Raw genomic sequence first — 9,269 nt, 5'->3', positions numbered from 1 at the left:
ACAGTATAATGCCCCCTTAGCTACCACCATACAGTATAATGTCCACTTAGCTGCCACCATACATTATAATGCCCCTACAGCTGTCCCATACAGTAAAATGCCCCCATAGCTTCCTCCATGCAGTATAATGCCCCCATTACTGCCCCCATACAGACTAGTGCCCCCTTAGCTACCATCATACAGTATATTGCCCCCTTAGCTGCCCCATACAGTAAAATGCCCCTTAGCTGCCCCCATACAGTATAATGCCGCCTTAGCGGCCCCATATAGTATAGAGCTCCCTTAGCTGCCTCTAGCGCCAGTGCCCACATATAAAGTGCCAGTGCCCATGTCGATACTGCCACAGTGCCCATGTAGATAGTGCCACATACAGTGCCCATGTAAATAGTGCCACATTGTCCCCTGTATATAGTGCCCCTTTAGGGTGCCACAGTGCTCATGTAGATAGTGCCACACCTCCCTTGAAGATAGCGCTATTGGGAATCCCTCTAGGAGCGGAATCCCCAGCAGAGCATCGGCCACGCTGTGGCCGGGGATTCCATCAGAGGAGGAGCCCCTGACGTAAACTGTCCATATAGGGACATTGACATAAGGGGTTCCATCTAAGAGCGGAATCCCCGGCCAGAGTGTCGGCAATGATCTGGCCAGGGATTCGACTCCTGGAGGAGCCACTGTCTTCACTGTCCATATATGAACAGTGATGTCAGGTGTTCCCTCTAAGAACGGACTCTCCGGCCAGAGCATCGGCCATGCTGTGTCAGGGGATTCCCCTTCAGGAAAAGCCCCTGACGTCACTGTCCATATATATGGACAGTGACGTCAGGGGTTCCCTCCACGAGCGGAATCCCCGCCCAGAGCATCAGCATCGCCCTGTCAGGGAATTTCGCTCCAGGAGTAGCCCCTGACGTCATATATGGACAGTGATGTCAGGGGTTCCCTCTAGGAGTGGATGAGCCACTGACGTCACTGTCCATACATGGACAGTGACGTCAAGGGCTTCCCCGGGCTCAGCATTTAAAGTAGCGCTGTGCCCGGGGAGTCCTCAATGAGCAGAGGAGCTCTCTCTGTTCCTCCGCTCTGTTCTAATGCTGAAGCAGGGAGCTAACAGTTCCCTGCTTCAGCATTGGGTTCAACTTTATCTGCGTCCTGAGGACATACCACTTGCCATCTGGAATCTGGGACTATCCTGCTGAATCCAAGATGGTTGGGAGGTATGACATAAGTGCTGAAGTGTATTGCATGAGTGATCTAATGATCGCATAGTACAGTTTAATAAAAGTAAAAAAAACAGTTTAAGAACATTTTTTAAATTAGAAAAAAATTATTAAAAGTTTTAAATAAAACCTTTTCCCATTTTTCACAAAAAATTATGTAAGCAATAAAAAAAATAAAACATAATTGGTATAAGTCCGAGCTATTAAAATATCATATTGTTTAACCCACCCGGTGGATGCCTAGAGGAAAAAGCATTGCTGTTTTTTCTGTCACCTTGCTTTCCGAAAAAATTGAATAAAAGTGATCAAAAAGTCATATGCACCACGAAAAAAAAAGCCCTCACAACGCTCCATCAAAGAAAAAAGAAAAAACGTATGGCTCTCAGACTATGGCGAAACAAAGCAATCTTTTTCTGTAAAAGTAGTACAGCATAAAAAAAGTGTTGTCACTGTAATTGTATTAAACTGTAGAATAAAGTTAACATGTCGTTTTTAGGACATTTGGAACGCTGTAGAAACTAAAACCAAAAACAATGGAGGAATCGCTGTTTATTTTCCCATTCCACACCACAAATAATTTATTTTCAGTTTTACAGTACATTATATGGCAAATTAAATGGTGCCATTTAAAACTACAACTTGTCCCACAAAAAAATAAGCTCCCATACTGCTGTGTCAATGTAAAAATAAAAAAATTATGACTTCCAAAACTGGCATACCTCTGGCCATTAGAACTATGAGGAAACATTACATACTGTATATACACTGGGACATATACTCCGAATGTAGAGTTTCAGATGTGATGTGAACAGAGTCTTAGGTTGGGTTCTCATAGTGCAGATTTGCTGCAGATTTTGCATGCATTTTTTTTTAAGCCAAGAACGGAACCTAAACAGAAGAAATATATAAAGTAAGGCTTTATAGGTATGATCTTCTGGATCCTATTCAGGTTTTGGCTAAGAAAACGCATGAAAAATCTGCAGCAAATCTACACAGTGGTTACCCAGCCTTAGTTTATCTCATAGTTAAATGTTACCTTCAGGGCCGCACTGTCCATTAGGTGAGATGAGCATCTCGCCTCAGGCGGCGGCCTGCTGCCTCTCTGAGGGGGCGGTGGCGCCACTGAAACCAGCCGCCACCACCCCCTCCTGCACTGTAGTTGTATCTGCGTCTATAGGACACAGAGACAATTACATGCATAAGCGCTGAATGGCAGGGCACGTTCTGTGCCCCGCTATTTAGCACCTTTCAATGACGTAAGCAGCGTGATGACGTCATCACGCCGCTTGCGACGTGGAACAGCGCTGATTGGCCGGGCAGAATGATTTGCCCTGCCACTCAGTGCCTTTTAACGATGCAAGCTGCGCGATTAAGACATCGCGCAGCTTGCGTCGTTCAGTCCCAGCAGATCTGCTCAGAAGAGAGCAGGCCTGCATTGCGAGGACGATGCGGAAACAGGTTTTGGTGAGTATGTAAAGTTTTTTTTCTGTTAAATGTGTGAAGAGCACTAGCTACAGGGGGGACTGTATGTGGGGGCTATATGTAGACAACTATCTACAGAGGTGGGGGCTATATGTGGAGCACTATCTACGGGGGTCTATATGTGGCACACTATCTACAGGGGGCTATATGTGGGGGCTATATGTGGAGCACTATCTACAGGGGGGCTATATATGGGGCACTATCTACAGGGGGGCTATATGTGGGGCACTATCTACAGGAGGGCCAAATGTGCGGCCCACTCTACAGAGGGGTTATATGTGGGGCACTATCTACAAGAGGCGGGTCTGTGGGGCACTATCTACAGGGTCTACTGTCTACAAGGGTATCTATGTAGGGCACTATCTATGGTAGGCACTATCTACAGGGGCTCTATGGGGGCAGTATCTACAGGAGGCTCTATAGGTGCACTATGTATGTGGGGCACTGTCTACAGGGAGCTCTATGCGGGGTACTATCTACAGGGGGCATTGTGTGTGTGGGGACACAGTGTATGGTGCTATTATAATCAGAGACACAGTGTATGGTGCTATTATAATCAGGGACACAGTGTATGGTTCTATTAGAATTAGAGGTGCAGTGTATGGCGCTATTATATTTAGGGGCGTTGTGCGTGGCACCATGAGAATTTGACATCTGAGTGGAAAACTGCAGAAATGGGCCATGGCTGGGAGAAGTCGTCATAGAGGTCAGTACCAGATGGAGAAGAAAGGAGAAAAAGAACAACTAGAATCTGAGAAGACATCACCTGTGAGTCACTTAATGTAAATGCTTATTCTGCCTCTAATCAGTACTGTAGTCACCGAGTTAATGGGTGGTATGATTTTTTTTTGTGTGAGGCTGCTAGTGATGTAGAACAGTATATTTAAACATGAAATGTGAGCAGGTGGCATCGTCATTTGTGTAGCGTGTCCTAATATTGAAAAAGCGACAACGTTTGTCGATTCAACGGGCAAACGTACATTCACTATTACCCACTCTATTACTTGTTCAACCTGTCGCTCGACATTTCAAGGCATACCATGTATGCGATACTAAAAAACTTAGAGTTAGAGGAATCGACTGTATCGAAAAACATATTAGAGGGGGTGATATATCTAAAAGATTGGCGAAGGTGTGAATCTAAGTGGATCTGGACTCTGGGGACTATATCTCCATCTGGGCTCAATGAGAACCTCAATTTCACCCCATTCCTTTGACCATTAACCTCCAGTGGGTTATTTTAAACATGTTTCAGTTTTCTATGTGTCTAATTACCTTCCCTTTTCATTGTAGAACTTACTATGACCTGATACAAATTGAAGAATGAGAGGTCATGAATACAGTGCGATGAACATCTATTTATATCCAATAAAGAACGCTATGCATTTTCCTAGTCTAATAGTCGTTATTACGACCTTATGTAGTTAAATATTTATATATATATATATATACATATTTACTATTCATCATTATATATATTCTTTTCATTTCTTTATTTATTATTCATCATTCACCATTATTATTCATTTATTTCATATTTATTGTGTCTACTTGCCTATAAATATTTACAATATATATATTTTTATATATATTTTTTCTTTTCGTTTCATTATTTTTGCATTACATCCATTGGGTTATTTGTTTCTGATATATTTTCGAATTAACATATATATATATATCTCAGATATATTTTATACACAATATGGTGCGTTCTTGTATACTCACCAACACAACGTCCTTAATTTATTATGACCAGGACATTTATTCTATATTTATGTATGTCATATTCATATGTATATACATTCTTTACACTACACATTTTTTATTACTGATTTTCAATTTTGTTTAAATGCATAACAATCTATTAGTAATTATTAACATTACATCCTCTTTTCATTATCATTCTTTAACCATCCCCTATCACGTTTTATTTATATTTATTATGTGTAATTGTTCACTAATACTCACACATATGTACTTTTTTATTATTATTATCTTTTTATCACTTTTTTATTTTATTTTCATTTACACGCTTTATGATATACATTCGAACTAATATATCAATAAAAATTAATATGGTGCTTTGCAACACCCACTACATTCTTGTTTTGTTTCATTGTATAGTATTATACGTAATTTATTATTACTCTTATAAGTATACACTATACATACACATACATATCTGTCTCATATAATACACATTTTATCGTTTTATCACTATTATTGTTCTGGTTTATATATTCATAACTATTAAATTGATGTATTTCATATTTGATACCTATTCATTTTTCTTTACATATATTTATGCATACATATATTTTTCATTATTTATTATTATTTATCATTATTATTATTTTCTATTTATTTATTTTTTCATTTTCATTTTTATTATTTATTATTATTTTTTATCATATCTTCTATTCACTATATATTTTTATTTTACACAGATATTGTATGTATATATATTTTTCCTAATGTTATTTATTTGGGTATTTCAGACCAATCTCGAATATATATATATTTTTTATTTTTTATTTTTTTTACATTATTATTATATTCTTTTATTCATTGTTTAAATATTATTTTTTTGTGTATGTATAGAATAATTAATGTACCTGTAGTCTTATTTTTATTTTATTTGTAATTGTTTGGATATATAGTCAAATAAGCTTGATTAAATGGATGTTGCTACTATCTTTGTTACAGTGGTTACGTATGAGACACATGATCTATTTTTAATACGACACATTTGTCTTTTTATATATAGTGCAAATTGACATATATTTTGTAACATCTTCAAATATATTGTTTGGTTCTATTTACATTGTTCCTTATTGAATTCCATACTGTTCCACTGCATGCTAAGTTTGCTTACAGCTGTCGCACCTGATCTAATGTACAGTCATTATTGATTAATCATTGTATTTCATGCCCTACCTACTTCATATCTGCTGCCTGATCCTGCACTTTGCATATCTCATGGGATACTTTCTTTCGTAGCAGTGTTTGTTTCGTGCGCTTGCGCCGTTAGGGTTTCCTTGGCATCCCTCTGATTCGTGCGTCTGCATCTGGGTGGGCGTGTATCTGCGGCGTCAGTCGCCGCTGGTCCACGCCCCCTTGATGACGCGCGGTCAGGGGATTTGCCGTGGGACTTCCCGTTCCCGACGCATGACGCCAATGTACACACCTTCACTGCCCCATGTGATCTTCAATTAGTGGCATGATTGGACGGCCATATGTTTCAAAAAGGGAGGTTCCTGCTGGAGAGACGGCACCCCCGGACGAAGGCATTTCGCCGAAACGCGCGTCGGGACTGACGTTCTCTCCATGCAGAGGACCACAAATGGGTATGTCACACATCTTCTCTTCCTAGGTATTTGTTCATTCCAACTGCCTTTATTATCAGTACAGACACGCTGTGTTCTCTATACCTGACCTCAGCCTTTAGCCTGCAGCTTTGTTGTTATATCTGTGCACTGGGCACATATGTCTGATATTCCAGCCTCTTTTTCAGCTGTATACACACATTTGTCCACTTGGCATAAATAGATGCTTAAATACATAGGGGCTTTAACCACCAGTTATAAGGCTAATATTACCTAGGGACAGACATATACCGATACCCGTGACATTGTCATTTACTATTTTTTTTGTGTATGTTCTCTGTATGTGTCTGACGTCTTCTGTGTTTTATGCTCAGTATGACTCATTTTTTAATGTTGTAATATTCAATAAAATTTATACATTTTTCAAGTTATCTGTGTTAATTGTGCCCTATATTCTATAGGTTTATATGAGTTAATGGGTGGTATGATTTTTTTTTTTTTTGTGAGGCTGCTAGTGATGTAGAACAGCCATGGCGACGTCAATCAAGATCTGGGGGGGGGGGGGGGGGGTGCCATTTCAATTTTCGCCTCAGGCAGCAAAAAAGCTTGATTCGGCCCTGGTAACCTTACAAGTATATTTAAACATCAAATGTGAGCAGGTGGCATCGTCATATCCTGCACCCCAATACATGTGTCCTACCAGTTGAGCACCATTATTTATATGCTACAGCAAATGTTAAATAACCTTTCCATTACAATGAATCTAAAACTTTGGAAGTTTACTGAAATTCTGTCTCCTGCTCCTCCCGTTCTGTACAAAATGCACATTTTACCTAAAAGGTTATTGCCAAATTGAGTAAAAAATTTTTTTTTAGACATTCTAAGCTGGAATTAAATAATAAAACATTTGCTTTGAATTTTTTTTAAAAATTAATTCCCTAACTACCTTTTTTTTAAACTTGATAACTCAGCTAATGCTGGTTATCTTTTCTAAAAAGGTGCGTGAGCGGCTCGATGTAAATCAAGCCGCTCTGCAGTGTGCGCGCTCCATGCAACACTCTATTCACCTCGTTTCGGCAAGCCACTTCTCCACCTCCAGCTAAGCTGCACCCCCCATGTAATATCTTTAGTCGCCGCACCGGTCCTGCATCAGCACCAGGCGAACAACAGAAAAGATTTTGAAAAAAAACTCACCTAAGACATTCCTACAGAGATCTGAACGGTCCCGTCACTTTTCTTCTTACTGCTACTTGGCGCCGCTAGCATTCACAGTTACAATGCGTTGTGGCGCAGGGGACGTAATCATATCACACTCACGTGATTACGTAATTTGCGCCCACCGCTTTGTTATTGTGAATGGGAGCAGTAAGAAGAAAAGTGATGGGACCGTTCAGATCTCCGTAGGAATGTCTTATGTTAGTTTTTTTTTTCTTTTCATTGGAGCGAAGTCACCAAACCTGGCAGCATGGACAATGGAATAACTACTATATGGGGTCATGTATGTATGTATGTATATATATATATATATATATATATGTATGTATGTATGTATGTGTGTGTGTATGTGTGTGTGTGTGTGTGTATGTATGTATGTATGTGTTTGCATATGTATGTATGTATGTATGTATGGATGTTTGCATGTATGTTTGCATGTATGTTTGCATGTTTGTACGTACGTACGTACGTACGTACGTACGTACGTACGTACGTACGTATGTGCATGTATGTTTGTATGTATGTATGTTTGCATGTATGTTTGCATGTATGTATGTATGTATGTATGTTTGCATGTATGTATGTATGTTTGCATGTATGTATGTATGTATGTATGTATGTGCATGTATGTATGTATGTATTGTATGTATATATATGTTTGTTTGTATGTATGTTTGCATGTATGTTTGCATGTATGTATGTATGTTTGCATGTTTGTATGTATGTATGTATGTTTGCATGTATGTGCATGTATGTTTGTATGTATGTATGTATGTATGTATATATATGTTTGTATGTATGTATGTATGTATGTATGTGCATGCATGTATGTATGTATGTATGTATGTATGTGTATGTATGTATGTATGTATGTGCATGTATGTTTGTATGTTTGTATGTGTGCATGTATGTATGTATGTATGTATGTGCATGCATGTATGTATGTATGTATGTATGTATGTATGTATGTGCATGTATGTATGTATGTATGTATGTATGTATATATATGTTTGTATGTATGTATGTATGTATGTATGTATGTATGTGCATGTATGTATGTATGTGTATGTATGTATGTATGTGCATGTATGTATGTATGTATGTATATATATATATGTTTGTATGTATGTTTGTATGTATGTTTGCATGTATGTTTGCATGTATGTATGTTTGCATGTTTGTATGTATGTATGTATGTTTGCATGTATGTGCATGTATGTTTGTATGTATGTATGTATGTATATATATGTTTGTATGTATGTTTGTATGTATGTTTGCATGTATGTATGTATGTTTGCATGTTTGTATGTATGTTTGTATGTATGTTTGCATGTATGTATGTATGTGTTCGTATGTATGTTTGTTTGTATATATGTATGTATGTCCATGTATGATACTGTCTGCTGGGGCCCTGTATCTAAGCCAACTTTGTGGTAGGCTTCTATACATTGTATAACAGTCAGTATCAAACATGGGCCTGAATCTAAGCCTACGACATGTTTTATTCACATTTTTTTTTTTTTTTTTTACAGGTTTGGTCATTGGACTACGTCGGTTTCGAGGACAACTTTGATGACGGCTCTTTTTTTTCCACAATAAAATGGTTAATGAGGGTTGTGTTGGGGGTGCTTTATTTCAATAAAATATTTTATCTATATCTTTGTCTTTTCTTTTAAACTTTTATTACTTCCACTTTAGTAATGGCCGCTGTCTGATTGACAACGTCCATTAGTAAGGCGGGGCTTAGTGTTAGCCGGTACAGAGGCTAACACTAACCCCCATTATTACCCCGGTACGCACCACCACCAGGGGTGGCGGGAAGAGCCAGGTACGATCCAGTACCCGACCATCTGTTGTGATGGTCGGGCACTGGGGCGCCCGCAGGCTGGTATTATGAGGATGGAAAGAGCCAAAAACAGTGGTCCTTCCCACCCTTGTAATGCTAGGCCGCTGCTGCTGTGTTGTATCTGGCTGGTTATGAAAAATTGGGGGACCCCACATCATTTTCTTTTATTAATTACATTTTTGGGAA

The sequence above is a fragment of the Rhinoderma darwinii genome, chromosome 5 (assembly GCF_050947455.1).
Source record: "Rhinoderma darwinii isolate aRhiDar2 chromosome 5, aRhiDar2.hap1, whole genome shotgun sequence".
NCBI classification, from domain to species: Eukaryota; Metazoa; Chordata; class Amphibia; order Anura; family Rhinodermatidae; genus Rhinoderma; species Rhinoderma darwinii.
This window is presented reverse-complemented; position numbering follows the sequence as displayed.